This window comes from Pinus tabuliformis, chromosome 2_2 (assembly GCF_031772625.1).
Source record: "Pinus tabuliformis cultivar Carrire ecotype Pingquan chromosome 2_2, CPIR1, whole genome shotgun sequence".
Taxonomy (NCBI): domain Eukaryota; kingdom Viridiplantae; phylum Streptophyta; class Pinopsida; order Pinales; family Pinaceae; genus Pinus; species Pinus tabuliformis.
Window position 1 is genome coordinate 599,813,451 of NC_142300.1, and position 22,320 is coordinate 599,835,770.

Here is a 22,320-nt window from a genome sequence, read left to right on the forward strand (position 1 = left end):
AATTAAATTTAACCCGAGTCCGAAAAAATAAATTTAACTGCAAGTCTATCCAGAAACGGAGAATTCGTTTCCGAGAAGAAACTGTTTCGTTTCGCGGGAAACTGTTTCTTGCCAGTGAAAACGAAAACGGCCGTTGCAGACAGCGTTTCTAGTATGGTTGGGTTTCTCCGAAGGTTTCTGCCAGAAACGATGGACATTGTCCCGTTTCTGGTAACTAGGGCTACTGGTATGGTATGCTATCAAAGCTTTGAGAACCAAGCTAACGATCCTGGATTCATCGCTCAGTCAGCCTCCAGGTAAATAAGTTTTACTCCTCTTCATTTCATAGTAAGTTACATAGAAGGGTTGGGAAGGACTGAAGGTACAAGGTGCATAAATCTTTGTTTCCTTTCAGTGATTTTGTTTTCCGAAGCAGTGACATTGCCTTGTTCGATGATGGTGAAAACTATACTGCAAGGGTTGATGTCTTAGCGGTTTTTCACTACGAGTCTTCTGAGGGCACTGAAAAAGGTAGGTAGCCTGCCTCTTCTTTCTCCTTGGTTTGAACAAGAGTTGACAGAACATGTGTATAAGTTTCTTTCAATGCTACACTTGTTTTGTTTCACACACTAATAAATACTATCAATTAGATTTAGGTCTAACATTGCGGTTTTCAACAACTCATGTGGCACAGGACGATGCATGTTCGAATTAAATATTTTTACCCTTATTTATACATAGGCAATCAATGTATAAATACACCTCTTTGATATTTAAACATAGACAATAAATGTTTAAAGAATTAATTAGACAGTTGTTTTTCTGAACAGGGTTAATTAGATACTCCTGTTGTTGGGGTTGTATTTGACCCTTTTCCCTTGGTGGCCCCCACACTCCAGTAAAGATTTGATTTTTCTCTCTCCTAGTGCGCAATGCCTCCTTTTGCCTCCAAAAATCATGTGGGGCCTACTCCACCCACTTTTCCTAAGTCACTGGGAGTTGCCAAAATCCCCCTCTAATGCTAAAATTGTAAAATTGTGCTACACTTGAGCAAATTATGATATTGGGGATATCACAATCCTCCCCACCAAAATTTGCTTGTCTTTAAGCAATTGCAATGGTGGGTGTTATAATACCTGCTCACCCTCCCATGTAGCATCTTCCTGAGGTAAGTCTCTGCATTTGACCAAGAACTCCCTGATGACCAAGAACTCCCTGATGACTCTCTCACCTTCAAAATGGCTTCTGGGACCAGTTCTAGATGTCCCTCCTCATCTAGTACTGCTTTATTGAAGCTGTCGCCTGCTGTCCCAATGCCTTCTTCAAGCAAGACACATGGAACACATTATGCACTTTGCTTCTTGCTTGGAGCTCCAACTCATATGCCACCTCCCCTACATGCCTAGTCGCCCTGCCTGTATGGTCCATAGAAACGAGGTTTGAGTTTTTCAGCCCCCTTCTGCTTGAGAGTTGATTGCCTGTATCGTTGTAGGCGCAAATAGACGATGTCCCCGAGCTCAAATTGACTCTCAACTCAGTGGCGATCTGCATAAATCTTTTGCTGATTCTGTGCAGTCTGCAAAGTGTCCTTGAGAGCCTTAAGTATCTCTTGGTTCTCTTGGATCCAATCTTTGGACCTTGGGGCCTTGCTATATCCAAACACCATGTCAGCAAAAGGTAAAGCGTCATAACCATAAAGAGCTCGAAAAGGGGACATACCAATGGACATGTGATAGGTGGTGTTGTAGCAGTACTCCCCAAGATGTAGCCACTTCATCCATGCTCGTTGTTGCTTTGTCACATAATTCCTCAAGTAGCCCTCCAACCATTTGTTCACCACCTATCTTTACCTGTTTGTCTGAGGGTGGTAGCTAGTGCTAGGAATGAGTTTTGTGCCCACCAGTCTCAAGAGCTCCTGCCAAAATCCCACCATGAATTTGTTGTCCCAATCACTAATGGTCCTATGGAGACCATAGGGTTTGAACACCTCCCTGAAGAACAACTTGGCTACCTATGAAGTTGAATACCGAGGGGGAATAACAAAGAAATGGGCAAACTTCTTCAACTGGTCCACCACCACATAGATGCAATCTCATCCTTGAAAAACTGGGAGCCCTGTGATGACGTCCATGGAGATACTCTCCCACTTCCGCTCCGGAATAGGTAGAGGCTGAAGTAATCCTATCGGGTGTGTGTGCTCTACCCTATTCCTCTGGCACGTGCTGCACTCTAGCACATATCGTAGCACGTTCTTCTTGAGGTCCCTCCATGTAAAACACTTTCTGACTGCCCTGTAAGTCTTCAGGAATCCTAAATGCCTTGCTAACAGTGAATCATGTTCTGTCTTTAGGACCTTCTCCCGAAGCTGAGAACTAGGAACCAGATAAATCTGGTTCTTGTAGGAAATGATGTCATCCATGACCCTGCACCTGTCATCTCGAAAGGCCGTATCCTGTGCAACATCCATGAGAGAGTGTTGGGGGTCTCTTAGAAAGTGCATCAACCACCACATTATGCTTCCCCCAGACATACTCAATCTCAAAATCGTAGTCCTGGATCTTACTGACCCGCTACTACTACTTGCCATTAAGTCCCTTCTACTCTAAGAAGAATTGTAGACTGTTGTGATCAGTCTTCACCTTGAATTGATTCCCTACCAGATATTGCTTGAACTTGGCCAATGCGTGCATGATGGCTAACATCTCCTTTCACCGATGGAGTACAACCTCTCGTAATCCCAGAGTCTTCGACTCTCATAAGTTATAGGGTGTCCTCCCTACATCAATACTGCCCCTGTAGCCCACCCAAAAGTGGGTACCCCTTTGGAGAGCTTTTCCTTCTGACACATTTTTCTTCAGCGGACAGCGACAGCCCCTGACAGCCACTTGATAGCTTTGATGTGCTACTTTATCTCCGCCACCTGAACCAACCATATGTCCCCTTGCCCTGTGTTAAGGTGGGCCATCCAATCCTAAAGGTATGGTTTTTCATTATGTAATTGGGTGCATATGCGTTTTTTCTTTCCCTTGCCTTAACTCGGGGGTTAATCTTGAATCCTAGTCCCGTGGGATCTCCTTTATTGGCTAGTAGCTTTAGAAAGGGCACTACATGGGAAACCCTGATTTTGGTTGTGTGGTCCCGCTTCCCGATACCATATGTATCACTCCCCTTCGCTCATTACAATACCTTTTCACATTTTACCCATTTGGGTCTACATTTGTCCATTTGGTCCACAAGGTGTTAGCATGCCCTTCCCCTTCTCCACACATTGGGTCGGGTCTGGGAATGATGCCACGAGAGGTTGATGCAATAAAAAAAGGGGATTAAAGGCATAAATGGCCTCTGGGGGTTAGGATCCCATATAGGGAAACCAATCCCAAATGGAAACCACCTGTAATCCTGTGTAAGATCCAATGCGTCCCCTAGGCTTCCAGTACAACCAGTCATTAAAATAATCGGGTAAAAAGCTTACAAATCATGGATAACAACGTGGGCACTCCATAATGGCATGCCCTTCTGTAGTGGGCGTTGGCATGTGCTAGTGCCTCCAAGCTCCAAAGGGGGTTAGCCAAGTACCTTGTTAGGTGGTTTCAACGCTTAAACGGGATAATATGTCCAAGGTACATCCCTCTAGTGGGGGTGGCAAGTGACAAATAAGTTGAATGGAATAGGGAGTGAGAGGGGCAATCCTGGGCCACATAGTGGGGCATAGGGGTAGCTAGATAAGGGGAAGCCCACACTTGGGCATGTAATGTATAGGAGGGAGCAATCATGGTACATGAGGTGCCCTGACCTTGATTTTTCCACCCTTCTTCATATACCTTTTGCCTTTTATGAATTTTCTTTAATTAACTGCTCGGGGCTCAAAGGACAAGAGCATGATGTGTAAGATATAGCAATGATTACCCCCTTTTAGGTAGGGCGGTTCATTGCCCTCCAGGGGTTGGGACAATCATGGGTTCCTGAATGATAGAGGAGGCTCATCTAGGGCCTATGGAACCAGGGTGATGGCCAATGATTGGGGTAGAGCTCATGTAATGGCTTTTGCCCACATGCTAATTATTTTTGTCCCGACCATCTTTTGCATTTTGTGGTACAATTTCCTGTTAAATGTGGCCATTTATGCTTTTCACTTTTTCTTTTAATTGCTTCAACCTTCGGGGCATCATTCTAGGCTTGACCCAAGGTGGGGGCAAGGGGATAGGGAGGCTAGCCCTATGTGGACCTTGGTGGGAGAAAAGATGAATGCGGGTTATAATGAGTGGAAAGGGAGTAATATGTGCGGATAAAGGAGCGGGACCATGCACCCAAAGTTGGGGTTTCCCAAGTAGTTACCACCCTAGAACTGAATGGTCAATAAAGGAGATTCAACGGGACTAAAATCCAAGAGTAACAACCAAAAGAGATCAAGAGGACAGGAGTACAAACCAAGCCCACTCTTTTTGCCAAATCCCCCCATCAATCCATACCAAAAATATCCATGATAAGTAAACCCAACACTCAATTATCAAATGACAAGACATACCTTTAGGTTTGGGAGGCCCACCTTCAAATATACGATCAATATAGGTGGGTGAGGGACCACATGGTTGGCTCAGGTGACAGAGAAATGGTACAATGAGCTAGTAGGAGGCATCAAGGGGCTGCTTGCTAAGGCTCATCATGGAGAAAATTTCTCTTGGGGATATCACCCACAAAGTGGTGGGTAACATCTGGCTCCAACTGGGATGTGATCTCTCTCGAAGTGGACGAGGCCGCTCGAACGGGAGGTCACGAGAACTCCAACAATCTCTTGGTCACCGTAGACCTATTATCTGCACATGTCAAAGATCGAAGCCACGGGGCAACATGTATTTCACGGTGTCTGATGATCACCCATACTTAATGTTAGCTAATAAACCTATATATATATATATATATATAGATATATGCAATCTAATCTATCATATGCAGTCAATTCTAAAAAGAAAAATCATTATGCAATGCATCCTACCCTAACATGCATATAGTACAAAGTCAAGTGCCTTCAGGAAAGTACTCCTTTAGGAGTTGCCCATTTATAGGAATGGGAACCGACTCACCTTCCTTAGTTTTCAAGTGAAACAAATTTATCCCTGCGGTGTCAATTATGTTGAAGGGCCCTATCCATTGATTATCCCATTTTTTATGCATACCCGACTTCTCCCTTCTTTTATCCCACAAGAGTATAATGTCCCCGGGTTTAAATGTTCTATTTTGTGTGTGTTTGTCAAACGCAGTTTTCATCTTGTCATGGCCACGTACAACTTGATCAAGTGCTTTCCTCCTGTTTTCATCGCTTTCAATGATTTGCTCAATACGAGATTGTATATCATCTTGTTGTTCGGGGAAGGCTTTCAGGCATTCAAGGACAGGTAGTTGGAGCTGCATGGGTCGCTTGGCCTCAGATCCATATACCAATTGAAAGGGTTGAAGCCAGTGGAAGCCTTTACTGTGGTTCGGTCAGCCCATAGGGCATATTTGATCTTGCTATCCCAATCCCTTCTGTGATTGTCCATAGTTCTCTTGATGATCATAATGAGGTTCTTGTTGCTTGATTCAACTTGATTGTTACCCCGGGGGTAATAATTAGAGTGAGACAATATTATACCATACTTGTTACAGAGGGATGTGAGGGCCATGGAATCAAATGCTTTCGCATTGTCAGCCACAATCTTGGCAGGAACCCCAAACTTGGTAATGATTTTATCTTCAAGGAAATCCATGGCTACTTGGTTAGTCGCTGCTTTGGTGGGTATGACCTCCACCCATTTGGTGAAGTAGTTGGTTGCTGTGATGATCCAATTATGGCCATGACTTGAATTTTCCTTGAACTCCCCGATAAAGTCCATGCCCCATTGTCGAAAGGGGGCGTCCACCAGCCCAGTTTCCAAAGGCATGGCGGCCAAATGCTTCTTTCCGGAAAAAATTGGCATGGTTGGCACCTTTTTATATGAAGTTCAAGGTATCAGCGAAAATGGTGGGCCAATAGTACCCTGCCCTCAAAATCTTGTGAGTGGTAGTTTGGGCAGCGTAATGTCACCCACAAAGACTAGCATGAAATTCTTTTATTAATTTCTCGGATTCTTCTTTATTGACTTGACACATCCAAGGATCACCTCATTGAGGCTCATCCATCCGAGTCCATTTTGGGTTAGGCAGAACTTAGAGGCCTTCAGCCTTAGGGATCTTCTATTGTGGTCTGTTAGGTGAGGGGGGCGGATATGTTGCATAGATAATAGACTATATCTTTGTACCATTGATCCTTGTGTTCGATAGTAGTAGTGCATAGTTTCTCTTCCTCTCCGTCTTTAATAGCTTCGTTATTGCTTTTAGTCATCATTTCAGCCAAGCCTTGCCCCCTGATAATTTTCTTTGGGCAAATGTCAAGATCATATTCCTAGATTTTGGACACCCATTTTCCCCTGGATCCGAGACAATCAGATTGGGACAACACACCTTTGACAGTGGGGTACAGGACATATGCATTTATCTTATTGTACCCGACATAGGCCCTAAAATGCTTAACCGACTTGACAAGGGCATATGCTTGCTTTTCAGTGATGGTGTATCTTGTCTCAGTGTCACGGAGTGGCTTGCTCATAAAAGCTATCGGTCTCTCATCCCCATTGTCGTCCTTTTGCATAAGTATCCCAACAATAGTGTCTTTAGAGGCAAAGGAGTAGAAGATAAAATCCTTAGTGTAATCAGGGCTAACAAGTATGGGAGCTGAGGCAATCTTTTCCTTTATTTCCTTAAAGGCTTCGTTCGTTGTGGAATCCCATGTGTATAGGGTGTTTTTCTTCAAGAGGTTTGCTCATTGGTTTGACAATTTCAGCAAAGTTTGGTACGAATCTTCTCACGAAATTGATTTTGCCGAAGAATGATCTTAAAGCGTCTTGATTTTTGGGATAAGGAATGTTGCTAATAGTTTGGATTCTTTCAGGGTCAATGCTAATCCCATCTTTGGAGACCACATGTCCTAGCAATCTTCCTTTGTCCACACCAAAGATTGACTTTTTAGGATTGAGAGAAATGCTATATTGCCTGCATTTCTCAAACACCTTCCTCAGATGCTTGAAATGGTCTTTTCTTTCCTTGGAGGCTACAGTAAACTCATCTTGGTAGATCTCCATGATCTTCCCGATGAGGTCTTTGAAGGCGAAGTCCATGGCCCTTTGAAAAGTAGATCCAACGTTAAGGAGATCAAAGGGCATCCTAAGGTACATGTATGTTCCCCATGGTGTAGTGAAAGCGGTTTTCAGGCGGTCTTCCTCTTTGACAATGACTTGGTTGTATCCAGAGAAGCCATCCAAGAATGACATCTTTTGAGACCTCGTTCGTTATCCTTTGTAGTAGATTTTCCATGTTGGGGAAAGGGTAATTGTCCTTTATGCACCCATGATTAAGGTCTCTGAAGTAAATGCACATCCTAATATTACAAATCTTTTTGCAAGTGATCATAGGGTTGGAGATCCATGGTGAATGTCTAATGGGCGCAATGATCCTTGCATCCACCATCTTTTGGAGCTCTTCCTTGACAGGAGGGGCATGTTTTGGATTCATTCGCCTTAGTTTTTGCTTAACAAGTTTCACCCCATCCTTGCGAGGAATGGTGTGTTGGATAATCTCAGAGTTATAAGCCTTTAAGTCGTCATATGACAAGGCAAAAACATCCTTAAACTCTCTTAGTAGGTTTTCGAGCTCCTCCCTTTCTCCTCTAAAGAGGTTTTTTGCAAATCTTGATGATTTGGGGAGAGGTCATAGATCCTAGGTATAGAGCTAGTGTGTCAGGGTTTTCTTGGCTACTATTAGTAATGCTAGAATAGTTCTTGTCAAGGCGCTGCTCATTGATGACATTCTTCTTTTTTGAGCGAGAACTTTCGTGATGTTGCAGGAAGTTATTTATGTCTTGGTCATCTTCAAAAAAAGGCTAGTGTTCCTCATAGTCAGGGATGGAAGGTCTATGAATTGTGTCAATGATGCATCTCCCTTTCTTGCAACATCATGGTGTAGTGAAATTGGTTTTCAGGCGGTCTTCCTCTTTGATAATGACTTGGTTGTATCCAGAGAAGCCATCGAAGAATGACATCATTTGAGACCCCATTATCCTTTGTAGTAGATTTTCCATGTTGGGCAAAGGGTAATTGTCCTTTAGGTGCCCACGATTAAGGTCTCTAAAGTCAATGCACATCCTAATTTTACAAATCTTTTTGCGAGTGATCATAGGGTTGGAGATCCATGGCGAATGTCTAATGGGCGCAATGATCCTTGCGTCCACCATATTTTGGAGCTCTTCCTTGACAAGAGGGGCAAGTTTTGGATTCATCCGCCTTAGTTTTTGCTTAACAAGTTTCACCCCATCCTTGAGAGGAATGGTGTGTTGGATAATCTCAGGGCTATAAGTCTTTAAGTTGTCATACGCCCAGGCAAAAACATCCTTAAACTCTCTTAGCAGGTTTTCGAGCTCCTCCCTTTCTCTTCTAAAGAGGTTTTCTGCAAATCTTGATGATTTGGGGAGAGGTCACAGATCCTAGGTTTAGATCTAGCGTGTCAAGGTTTTCTTGGCTTCTATTAGTAATGCTAGAATCGTTCTCGTCAAAGTGCTGCTCATTGATGACATCCTTCTCTTTTGAGCGAGTACTTTCATGATCTTGCAGGAAGTTATTTATGTCTTGGTCATCTTCAAAGACAGGCTAGTGTTCAGGGATGGAAGGTCTATGTGTTGTGTCAATGATGCATCTCCCTTTTCTTGCAACATCATGAGGGATAATTGTGGAAGTGGAAGCAGCCACAACCAGGGTGTTGGCCACATCGTTGAAAGATCTGTGAAATGCTCGGAGAGATATATCATTGAACCCTTTGAGCATGTGAGTGGCTCTCTCTTTTTAGGGTTTCAATTTCTCATCTTTTGTGTCAAAGGTTTCCCTAAGTTGCGAGATCACTAGATTAGAATCCCCTATTACGATCAATTTTTGAATCCCTCTAGATTTGACTTCTTCCATACCTAACAGAAGGGCCTCATAAGCCCAAAAGTCATGTCTCTTCACCCTCAACATTGCATATAAATAGAAGGAGAAACTATCTCATTTGGACATTCGTCATCACACACATATCTCTCTCTCCTCATTTGATTGGGTCGTACAAATTTCAGGACAATCTTCTTCTCCACACGTGTGAAGGGTTGACTGCGTTTTCTATTTTCGTGCATTGACTAAGTTGCAACAAGTTTGACCAGCGTTGACCGGGTAACATTTGACCTTGTTTGATAGCGTTTTTATTGGGAGAATTTCTGTTTGGGCAGGCCACATTCTTTGGCACAAATTTCAAGGATTTATGGGCAGTTTGACCAGCGTTGATTGCAGGTTTGACTATGCGTTGACCAAGTTTGACCGATTTTTTCAAGACTATTTTGGGTTAATTTGGATTGTTGTTGGAGGCCGAATTGGCTAGGTTTGATCGAGTTGATTTGGAGGAGTAATTATGCTGATTTGACCAGCATTGATTTTCTGGTTAGGGCATCCTGTTGACTGCAGTTTGACTGAACATATTTGACTGTGTTTGGACAAGGAAATTTTGTAATATTGTATATTGTACTCTCTCTCAATGTTGAACTTTTTAAGAATAATAAGAAGATTTGATCAAAGGGTTTTCCCCACATTGGGGTTTTTCCCTGGCATCATTCTAGCCTAACCCAAGGTGGGGGCAAGGGGATAGGGAGGCTAGCCCTATGTGGACCCTGGTGGGAGAAAAGATGAATGGGGGTATAGTGAGTGGAAAGGGAGTAATATGTGCGGATAAAGGAGCGGGGCCACACACCCAAGTTGGGGTTTCCCAAGTAGTACCACCCTAAAACCGAATGGCCAATAAAGGAGATTGCACGGGACTAAGATCCAAGTGTAACAACCAAAAGAGATCAAGGGGATCGGAGCACAAACCAAGCCCACTCTTTCTGCCAAATCCCCCCATCAATCCATACCTAGAAGTATCCATGATAAGTAAACCCAACACTCAATTACCAAATGACAAGACATACCTTTAGGTTTGGGAGGCCCACCTTCAAACATACGATCAATACAGGTGGGTGAGGGACCACATGGATGGCTCAAGTGGCAGAGAAATGGAACAACGAGTTAGTAGGAGGCATCAAGGGGCTACTGGCTACCGGTTGAGGCTCATCATGGAGAAATATTTCTCCTGGGGATATCACTCACAAAATTGTGGGTAACAGGGCCAACTATGCCCTACCACATTATGGAAAGGAATCCTTGCATGTCCCAACCCTTGGTGTGCGATGAACTGCACCACCTTAAGGGGATAATAAATGCTTCCCACATCATAGAAAGCATGCTCTTATCTTGGGAGCTTCACGCAGTAATACAAAAGAAAAATTAATAAAAAGCAACCAACATACGAGGGGTGGAAAAACAAAGGCCAAAGTAACTCATGCATCCACGTATGTTCCCTCCTTACATTTATACACCTAGGGTGTGGGCTTCACTTGTCATAGATACCCTTTTACCATGGCATGTGGCTTGGAGCCTTCCCTTTGTCCCCATTATGTTCCATCACTATTTCACAAGACACCTGCCATTTGAAGGTTGCTCGCTGCCGATTGAGGCTCATCATGGAGAAATATTTCTCCTGGGGATATCACCCACAAAATTGTGGGTAATAGGGCCAACTATGCCCTACCACATTATGAAAACGAATCCTTGCATGTCCCAACCCCTGGTGTGTGATGAACTGCCCCACCTTAGGGGGATAATAAATGCTGCCCACATCATACAAAGCATGCTCTTATCTTGGGAGCTTCACGTAGTAATACAAAAGAAAAATTAATAAAAAGCAACCAACATAAGAGGGTTGGAAAAACAAAGGCTAGAGTAACTCATGCATCCACGTATGCTCCCTCCTTACATTTATACGCCTAAGGTGTGGGCTTCCCTTGTCATAGATACCCTTTTACCATGGCATGTGTCTTGGAGCCTTCCCGTTGTCCCCACTTTGTTCCATCACTATTTCACAAGACACCTGCCATTTGAAGGTTGTACCTTGGACATGTCATTCCCTTAGGGGTTGAAACCACCTAATGGGGTCCTTCATTAACCACTCCTATCTAGGAAGTGTTGGTTGGTTTTGAAACCTGTGACATTTATCTCCCAATTTCCTTTTTACTGATTCTCACAAGGTTGTCAAAGTTTATGTGTCCCATTCGTCTGTGCCAAAGCCAACTTTCATCTTCTTTTGCCAAGAAATAACCTTTGTTGATAATCTCATCCAAAGTGTATATCTCATTGGAGTTTGAGTTCTAGTTGTCACTAATTTGCTAGATTTCTCTCCTTATTTCAAATTTCTTTGAATCAAAGAGCAGTGTGTGTCCTTGATCACACATTTGGCTTACGCTCAACAGATTGTGATTCATGTTTTATATGAGAATCTTATCTTTTGCTGTAGCATCTTTGCCTCAAATCTTGATTGTGCGTGTTCCTATAACATCTGTAGATCTGTCATTTCCAAAAGATATTGTTCCATCCTTTCCTTCTTTCAAAGATATGAATTTGTTTTTGTCTCTGGTCATATGTGTTGAGCAACCACTATGAACATACCACACATTCTTCTTGCTTTAAGCTTTGTTAAAACTGGCAACTAGGGCCAAACTCCATGTTGGTCATCTTATTTATGGCAGTTGGTATTTTTCTTGGATTCCTCTCATCGAGAGGTGTAGGATTGATCTAAAGATCATCCGATTCTGATAAGTATTCATGGAGATATGAATTTATTTGTGTTATGGGACAATTCGTCAAGGTTGGCCTGCAACCAAATAACCCCCACTTGTGCTCAACGTTTTAGTATAAAAGGAGGTGGCTTGATAGTCATTTACACACACTTCTCTCTTGATTTCTCTCCACTTGTTTTGGGTTTTAGTGGCAAAAGAAATCTAGATGATGAAGCCCTAGACGCAGGAGGAAAGGAGATGTTTTGGCCGCAGTCAAGAAGGGGTATATACGCTCTCCTAAATAAAGACATGATGACCTAATCGCAGTCCAGACTAGGAGTTGAAGCCGTTGTCTAAGTTATGCACTAATCCGCAATCAAGAAAGGGCTAACGCCGCCCTAAACACAGTCTTACAGGAAGGGTTATAGCTGCAGCTTTGGAGGAGCCATAGCTGATGTAAAACGTGCCCCAGCTGCAGAGAATAGGACTAATACAACCCTACAGATGTAGATGAATGATGTATAAAGGAGGCCTTAACGTGCCCTAGCTGCAGCCTAGGATGAGGCCTAATTAGCTGTGGAAGACAGGCCCTTAATGCTGATGTATTAGGCTAAATCCGCATTTCAGTTTGTGCCCTAGGCCTTACTTAGCAGCAAAAGAAGGACTAGATGTTGCCATACATCCGCTGTTGAAGAAGGCTCTTATACGCTGTATAGAGGAAGCCTAATCATGTGTTTAGCACTGTTTTGGGGCAACAGATTGTACAGGAAGGAGTGTGAGGTCAGAGCCCTAATCTAAGTTTTGGATGGATAGTTTGTGTTGTGCTAGTACAGAGAGCCCTTGGTCAATGGAGTGTCAAGTAAAGAAATTACCATGTGTGGGCAACTATCTTCAGTGTAAGGTTATGACTATGTTGTATGATAGTAACTCATGTGCTAATGACAGTAAAGCATAGCAAATAAATCTTGTGAACATATGATAGTGATATCTTCAGTCTGATGTATGGCGTGTTAGATATATACATGTAGTAATGAATGGACAAAGAGTATTTGGGCTTATGATTATATGGAATATTAGTGCCATGATGCCATATCGTGTGATGACAAGTGAGAACGGTCTTGTGGAAGGCATAGGAGACAGCCATCCCTTAGAGGATAATTGCAGACAAATCTGGGCAGATTTTGTGACTGTTAGGAGATAGTACTTTGGACCTTATTCAGGTTCAGTCTTGCTGAGATAGGCCGCAGGCCATAGCCAGCAACATGATGTTGGAAGGACTGCGTTGAGGTTGATTCAACCAACAAAGTGCAACATAGTGATGGCTGCAACACGGGTGCAACATGATGATTGGATGCAACACAGTGAGGAGCAACATGGTGATGGAGTCACCTTGGATCAGTGGAAACAATATGCCTTCACCTGAGCTTAGATCAGCTACCTCATATTCCATCTTCTTAGAGAAGATCTCTACTCTTATTTAGATAAGTCAAAAGGTTGACTTCTGATGTATATGTACTATCTCTCTCTCTAATGAACTATTGAAGAACATATAAGAAGAATTGATCGAGGGTTTCCCCACATTGGGGTTTGTCCCTGGCTAGCGCCACATCTTGTGTCCTCTTGTCTTGGCTTGTCTTCTGCAATTTATGTTTTTGTTTGATCTGCATTTTACTATCATGCTAAATGTGATTGCTAATCTGGAATTGATATTGAGTTAATGTGAAAAATTGAAGTAAATTACTCTGATGTATATGTACTATCTCTCTCTCTAATGAACGATTGAAGAACATATAAGAAGAATTGATCGAGGGTTTCCCCACAGTGGGGTTTGTCCCTGGCTAGCGCCACATCTTGTGTCCTCTTGTCTTGGCTTGTCTTCTGCAATTTATGTTTATGTTTGATCTGCATTTTACTATCATGCTAAATGTGATTGCTAATCTGGAATTGATATTGAGTTAATGTGAAAAATTGAAGTAAATTACTCTCAGCATAGAACATACCTAAAATTAACAAGCTTTTATGGCAAGTGCGCAACTCCTAGTTTGCCTCTTCCTGACCTTTGGAAGAGCATTTTCATTTTGCTGTGATTCCCTTGGGGGAGCGGTTAACCTGCAATCTTTAGCCAAATGTCCAAATTTTTGTTGCATATATGGCATTCTATTTCATTGCTTAAATATCCAAACCTTTTACAATTTTGCCTGTAATTCTTTTGAGAATTTCTGGGATAATCGTTCTTGAAAGATTTTCCAAAGTTGCTTCTATTCCTATCATAGGCCTGGCAATTTACAATTTTATGTCCAAAATTTCTGCAAGAATAACATACACTAAGAAAGATGGTTTGATACTTGAGAGGGGGATACCTTCTTTGTGGTACTGTTCTCCAAGAGCCTTCTTATTCATTTTGTGTCTCTTGAACCTTCTAGTCCTTCCTTCTTGATAGATCCTTTAGCAATTTTTGCATAAGTTTTCTATCCATCTACCTTTTTTGTCGTGGAGGAACTCTTTTCTTTTACGAATGTTTCCCTGTAGCCCAATCCTGTCTTGTCATTACATGGTCTTTGACTGCTGATGAGCGCATCCAATGCTTTGGAGCTATTTGCAAAGTTTGGCTGGACATTTCCTTTTCCCTTGCCCTGTTGCTTTCTTCCAATTCTCTTATGAGTGATTCTTCAATTTTTCTAGCTTCTTCCAACTGCACTTTAAGGCTAATGATGGTCTTCTTTTATTCTTCATTCTTTTTATTAAGGCTTCTAGAGATTTGACGTTTCCTCTTTCAACCTTGAGATCCTTCGTGATAGCCCCAACCTGAGTTTTTTATGAAAATGCAATGTAACTATAATTAAAATGGGCAAGTAAAAAAGGACACATATTCCAGAGCTGAGGAGGTTACTTTCTTGGGATGTAAAGGTTTCCTTATGAGGATAATATGGACTATTGTTGACAACCATTAAAGGTTGGTTGTTGTGCCTTTAGAAAACGGGTCTTCTGAATTAAATTGGGCTGCAAGGAAGTATGCAGGCCCATGTGATCAGAGAGAGACTTGCAAGGCAAAAAGGGCAAGAATTAACTAAGAGACTTCACAACAACGTTCACCTATTTAGAGTTTCATCTATGAGAACACAAATTTAGTTGAACATGGGGTGCATGGAGGAGGATTCAAACATTCATCCATTCAGGATACAGAGCAGGGAAAAGAGAAGAGAATTCACTCGGGGAACACTAATTCCTTCAGGCAGGATTCAATATCCATTCGAGCATTACTCAGCATAGAGAAAAGCTAAGAGAAGTGAAGGAGAATGGCTCTTAGGTTCCCCGTTTTTTGTGGGCTGAGATAGTGATCTCTGAAACCCTGGACAACTTGGGAAGAGACCATCCCTTGAGACAACATCTGTGGAAGCCGCTCTTGAAGTTTCCCCGATCTCCTTGTTTTGCAGTGGATTATTGTTAATTTTAGGTTTGTTCTATGCTTAGAGCAATTTATTTCAATTTTCACAGTTAGCTCAATATCTTTTCCAGATTAGCAATCGCATCAGCATTAAAGTAAACTACAGATAGAACATAAACATAAATCGCAGAAGACAAGCCAAGACAAGAGGACACAAGATGTGGCGCTAGCTAGGGACAAACCCCAATGTGGGGAAACCCTTGATCAATTCTTCTTATATGTTCTTTAATAGTTCAGCAGAGAGAGAGATAGTATGTTTACAACAGAAGTCAACACTTTGACTTATCTAGATAAGAGCAGAGATCATCTCTAAGAAGATGATACATGAGATCAATTGAAGACATGCTGCTTCCACTGATTCTCCAAGGTGACTCCTTCACCTATCGTTGTGCTGCATTTCGTCATCATGCTGCACCTCACCGCGCTGCACCATGCTTGACCCATCATCACTATGCTGCATCTCATCACGCTTCATTAATCATGATTGTACCCATCACTGCACTGCATTATGTGCCATTGCTACATCATGTTGCCGTACTGACCTATGCTCTAGCTGCACCTTGCTTGCTTGTTGTCCTTAGCATGCTTGTTATTGCATGGTAGCTGTCCCTTGCATGCTTGTTGTCCTTAGCATGCTTGTTGTTGCATGCTAGCTGTCCCTTGCATGCTAGCTGTAACATTGCATGCTTGGTGTATTTGCTGCTAAGTACCATACAACTGTCCCAATGTTAGTTAGTTGTCCCTTGCATGCTGCTCTCCTTCGGAGACAGATGCTCTAACAGTTTCAGCAGTTCTGACCGTTCCCGATAGTTTTGACAGTTCCGACAGTCCCGGCTGTTCCGGCAGTTCTCGGTAGTTGTGGCAGTTCCTGGCAGTTCCTAGCAATTCTGGCTATTCCGTCAGTTCCCGCAGTTCCAGGTAGTTCCTGGCAGTTCCCGGCAATTCCCGACAGTTTCCGGCAGTTCCGGCAGTCCCAATTGTTCTAGGCAGTTCCGCCAGTTCGTGCTGTTCTGGCTGTTTTGACAGTTCCTTACAGTTCTGGTGTCTGCCCTCTAGATTAGGGCAACATTTTCCCTTATGATCTCTCCTCCTACTAAAACCCAAAGACAAGTAGAGAGGAAGAGATCGCAAGTGTGTTGAAAATGACTTAAAGGCCACCTCTATTTATACTAAAACGTTGAGCACAAGTGGGATTTATTTGGTTGCTGGTTGACCTTGACGAATTGTCCCATAACACAAATAAATTCATATCTCCATGAATACTTATTGGAATCAGATGATCTTTAGATCAATCCTACACATCTCGATGAGAGGGATCCAAGAAAAATATCAGCTTCTATTAATAAGATAACCCGCATGGAGTTTGGCCCTAGTTGCCAATTTTAACAATTATGGACCAAGGTTACTTGGGAGCGGGAGCGACATTTTCAAAAGTTCCCTATTCGAGAATGGATTTTTATATAATATATATTTTGATGCATATATGTCAACAAAAGCATATATAATGATGAATTTAGATATAAAAAGCATAAAAACATATATTGAACCATATAACATCAATCATCTAGAGGTTATAATCTTCATCAACCACGTCCACAAATTAGTAACATACAACATATCGAGTCTCATGATTCATCAATCTTGAAGTTTCAAGCTTTCAAAATTCAATACATAACCTTTATCATCATTGATCACCAAAATTGTATAAAAATTTTAACATGAAATGAAATGAAACAACTTTCAACTTTCAGCTTTCAGAAGCATCATATTCATAATTCATTAGCAATGAGTTATAATTGCCAACTTCAAACTTCAAACTTAAATTGTCATGTATTGTTTACAAAAAATATCATAATAAATATGAAAGAGTCAACAATTATAAAAACTACTATAAACTAGAAATATCTATTATTATCTATTGCTAATGCTTGGGCCTCTTGCCGTCACGAGAAATATCTAATTTTTGAGTAGGTCATTGTGGTCTTCTAGGAGTCTCCTCCTGCATAGTCACACGACTAGAACTGCAAGGCACATGCCCTCCACGTGAGGATTTAGATGGAGGCGGTGGCAGCAAAGGAACAATTGTTGGAACTCGAGCACTGCTACTGGATGGTGGGGGTGGCATGGCTGCTGTTGCTTCATCATCATCTTTCAAAAGTTCTGCTTCCAATTCTTCTATACGTATGGTGCCATCCTCCAAATTATCATCCTCTGGGTTGTTATCACAAGTTTTATATGATGTATCCTCATAAACCTAATCACAATAATAACTTAACAACCTCAAGTTGTAGTGCACATAAACCAAGTTTTTTGCCCAATTTTCATTGAGTCTGTTTCTTCTCACATTATGGATGAAGTTGCAGGTGCTCCAACACCTCTCTGCAGAAGAAGTATTTAGTATTTACAACCCGTGAGAGCACTTTTTTGCCAATTTTGTCCGAAGTGCCTGACCGCCATATGCTTCCCACCATGTGAGCATCAAATCTGTGTCTATCTTCTATTTCATGCAAAGAACCAAACGAACCAGTGCAAGTGAAGTATCTGCCTAATTCAAGACGCACATTAGCACACTCCTCCTTGTAAGGGACCAACTTGTATAACGCTTCCATATATGCTTTAGATACCTCTGGATCTGTATGGGGTTTGATCCTAACCTCACCTTCAAGAGCAAGTTGGCCCAATCAAGATGGAGAGTAGTATTTTGGCATAAGGATATACTCCAAGGCATGTAGTGGAACATTAAGTTTATTTCACTGTGCACACACACAATCTATATGGGGTTTGATCCTAACCCCACCTCTAGGGGCAGGTTGGCCTAACCAAGATGGAGAGTAGTATTTTGGCATAAGGATATACTCCAAGGCATGTAGTGGAACATTAAGTCTATTCCACCGTGCACACACACAATCTATATGGAGTTTGATCCTAACCCCACTTCCAGGGGCAAGTTGGCCTAACCAAGATGGAAAGTAGTATTTTGGCATAAGGATATACTCCAAGGCATGTAGTGGAACATTAAGTTTATTCCACCGTGCACACACACAATTGTGAATCATTGTATACAAGTCAGGATCTTTTTCTTGAACAATATCTTTGCCCCAACATGCTATCCATCTGCTTATACACCTCCCTAATCACTGGTTTATATGTATCTGCAAAACGAATCATGCTATAAATGGGCTTGGTGAATTGCAAAAATTTCCTTACACGTGCCCAAAAAAGACCATCAAGAGCGGTCTCCTCCACCTGTTCAAAACCTTGCCTGTCAACTGCGGTTGGAGCCTTGTCCTTTAATACCTGCCAGTGTTGACTTGATACCATGCTAGCCAATGACTCTTTTACCTTCAAAAGGCGCCTAAAGGTGAGGTAATATCTAGCAAATCTAGTCTTCGCAATCTTCAACAACTCCAAATTGAGTGACTATGGAAAAGCCCATGGGTATTTCTATGATTTGTAATAAATTTTATCATTGCCTCTCTTGTACAAATCACCATCCATTTGTATTGATGGTTTTTGTTCTTAATAATATCATGCATCAAAAGGTTCATTGTGTGAACCAAACACCTAGACCAAAATATGTTGGGGTATCTATACACAATAATTGCTCTTGTTGTCTTACAATTAGAAGCATTATCAGTGATGACTTGGATGACACTGTATGGCCCAATATGTTCAATTGTTTGAAGTAATGGTTCTGCAATGTTGATGGCGGTCTTGAACTTTTTTGAGTAATCATATGCTGAAAGGAAGATTGCACCATTAATAGACACAACAATAACACTTATCAATGGCTTGCCTTTTACATTTGTCTATCCATAAGATATAATGGATACCCATTCCAAGAATTTGTCATTTTATCCAAAGAATATGCTATTTTTGATTTTTCATGATCAAGTCCCATGGTTCTAGCCTTGTCATACTGAGGGCTCTAGTATCCTTTGGGGGCATCATTAATTGCAGAAACCATTTCATGCCAATAAGATGAGCGAAAAACATTGGATGGTATCCCACATGCATAGAGAAACCGATAAATTGTAAGTGTTTTTGCAATGGAGGCAAGTAAATTTAGTGGTTCCACCCTCTTTCCCTCCTTCAGGCCTAGAAACATATTTCCACAATGGTGTTTGGCCTGGTTTAGTTTTTTCACCATCATCATCTCCACTCTCCTCTTCCTCCTCACCAAGATACTCCTCCTCTCTAGGGTTTTCATCAATTCCACTAAAACCCACTTTTTCATCCTCTTCATCATGATCAACCCTCCTTCTACTCTCCAACACCATAGTAACAAAAAAAGGAACCAACAACAAGAGAATGCCAAGCCATATATCCATGATGTTTGAAGTTTTGAGCCTACAATAAAATGGAGGAATGAGAATGGAAAAGAGAGAAGAGAACATTTTCATTTTGCAATGAATATATAAAAAACACAAATGCTAGATTAGAGTGTAGATCCTACCTCTTTGGCCTTCAATCCCAAGCTCCAATCTCCCTTGTAAGCTCCTTAAGCTCCCAAGTAATCCTCTGAATCTCCCTCCTCAACTCAAGCTACTAGCCTCCAATTCCAAAAGCCTTCCCTCTCATGCTCTCTCACTATGCAAATGGTGAATAATCGGAGGGGAGGAGGGCCTTTTATCTTTCTTTTTTTCCCTTCCCTTTGCTCCCCTTCCTTCCTGTTTGTTGCGTCAATTTTTCGACAACGGGAGTGGCCGCTCCCTCATTCGCTCCCTTAAAAAGAGGGAGCACAATTTTTTAGGGAGCGTGCTCCCGAGGTCACTCCTTATCCGCTCCCTAGCGGAGCGTGCTCCGGGAGCGTATTCGCACTCCCTCGCAACTCTGTTATGGACTCCCTAGAAAGGGGGTGAATCCTTTGTTCTCTTTTGTGGGAATGGTGGTGAACTTCTAGATTCCTTGTGCTAAGGAATGTTGCAGTAATTAGCTCGTGGGATGGAGGAAGGAGATCCTTTGAAGTTCTTGTTTCGGCTTGAAATTGGTGTTTAATCCCAAGTAGGAACCCTTAGTCTCTAGAATCTGGCTTGGGGGTGATAGTTGCAAGTGAGTATTCGTTGCAACTGTCTAAGGTTGGGTGGAGAGTCATAGTCCCAGACTCAGTTGACCAAACATTTCAAGTTAAGTGTTTTCTGTATTCACAATGCTAATGATCATGTGCTTACATTTCTAGAATTGAAATGTGTTTATATGTGTTATGAATGAGTATTGCATTTTTGTGTTGAAGTGGTGTTCATAATGGAATAAATGCGTGCATTTCTAACCTAAGCTTGTGTCTCAGAGCAAGGCTTATTGTTACATTAGGCTCATATGATTCTAAATGGTATAATGTGCAATGTCTTATATAATAGATAGGATCTGGCTTGGGGGTGATAGTTTCAAGTGAGTATTCGCTGCAACTGTCTAAGTTTGGGTGGAGAGTCATAGTCCCAGACTCAGTTGACCAAACATTTCAAGATAAGTGTTTTCTGTATTCACAATGCTAATGATCATGTGCTTACATTTCTAGAATTGAAATGGTGTTTATATGTGTTATGAATGAGTATTGCATTTTTGTGTTGAAGTGGTGTTCATAATGGAATAAATGCGTGCATTTCTAACCTAAGCCTGTGTTGTAGAGCAAGGCTTATTATTACATTAGGTTCATATGATTCTAAATGGTATAATGTGCAATGTCTTATATAATAAATAGGATCACGTTAAACTTCTAGTTGAAATAGTGTGTGTATAAACATAAGAGTATATCTCTGATATGACAGAATGAATAATACACAGTAAAGTCTTGAAGGCATTAAATGCGTGCATTTCTAACCTAAGCTTGTGTCTCAGAGCAAGGCTTATTATTACATTAGGTTCATATGATTCTAAATGGTATAATGTGCAATGTCTTATATAATAGATAGGATCTGGCTTGGGGGTGATAGTTTCAAGTGAATATTCGCTGCAACTGTCTAAGGTTGGGTGGAGAGTCATAGTCCCAGACTCAGTTGACCAAACATTTCAAGATAAGTGTTTTCTGTATTCACAATGCTAATGATCATGTGCTTACATTTCTAGAATTGAAATGGTGTTTATGTGTGTTATGAATGAGTATTGCATTTTTGTGTTGAAGTGGTGTTCATAATGGAATAAATGCGTGCATTTCTAACCTAAGCCTGTGTCGCAGAGCAAGGCTTATTATTACATTAGGTTCATATGATTCTAAATGGTATAATGTGCAATGTCTTATATAATAAATAGGATCACGTTAAACTTCTAGTTGAAATAGTGTGTGTATAAACATAAGAGTATATCTCTGATATGACAGAATGAATAATACACAGTAAAGCCTTGAAGGCATTAAATGTGTGCATTTCTAACCTAAGCTTGTGTCTCAGAGCAAGGCTTATTATTACATTAGGTTCATATGGTTCTAAATGGTTTAATGTGCAATGTCTTATATAATAGATAGGATCTGGCTTGGGGGTGATAGTTTCAAGTGAGTATTCGCTGCAACTGTCTAAGGTTGGGTGGAGAGTCATAGTCCCATACTCAGTTGACCAAACATTTCAAGATAAGTGTTTTCTGTATTCACAATGCTAATGATCATGTGCTTACATTTCTAGAATTGAAATGGTGTTTATATGTGTTATGAATGAGTATTGCATTTTTGTGTTGAAGTGGTGTTCATAATGGAATAAATGCGTGCATTTCTAACCTAAGCCTGTGTCGCAGATAAAGGCTTATTATTACATTAGGTTCATATGATTTTAAATGGTATAATGTGCAATGTCTTATATAATAAATAGGATCACGTTAAACTTCTAGTTGAAATAGTGTGTGTATAAACATAAGAGTATATCTCTAATATGACAGAATGAATAATACACAATAAAGCCTTGAAGGCATTAAAAAGGTCTGTAAAGATCATAACTAAACCATGACAATATATAACATAAGATCCTCATGTGTTAATGAGTTATGGTTACATCGAAGACACCTGTTTGACATGGTCTGTATACATATATTGGCTACAAGCCATTTTGTAATTTAGATGGCATCATGATAATGTCCAGGATGATATCCTCTCTTAACTATGTTAACCTATAACCTTTTCCAAAGGCCTCTTAGCCTGCTATGGTTAGTGGTTCTAGTGCCGTGAGGATATGGCCGC

The 22,320-nt window shown here is 41.3% G+C and overlaps 1 protein-coding gene and 1 long non-coding RNA gene across 2 annotated transcripts in view; both read left to right on the forward strand.

Annotated features, from left to right (window-relative positions):
- LOC149194083 (uncharacterized) overlaps positions 1-22,320 on the forward strand; it is a 306,574-nt gene that overhangs the window by 213,389 nt on the left and 70,865 nt on the right. The window lies entirely within an intron of this gene.
- The window catches only part of LOC149194084 (uncharacterized), a 70,171-nt gene continuing 48,244 nt past the window's right edge, over positions 394-22,320 (forward strand). Inside the window, exon 1 of the long non-coding RNA XR_016254515.1 lies at positions 394-510. This is a non-coding gene — a long non-coding RNA (uncharacterized LOC149194084). The remainder of the gene's footprint in view (positions 511-22,320) is intronic.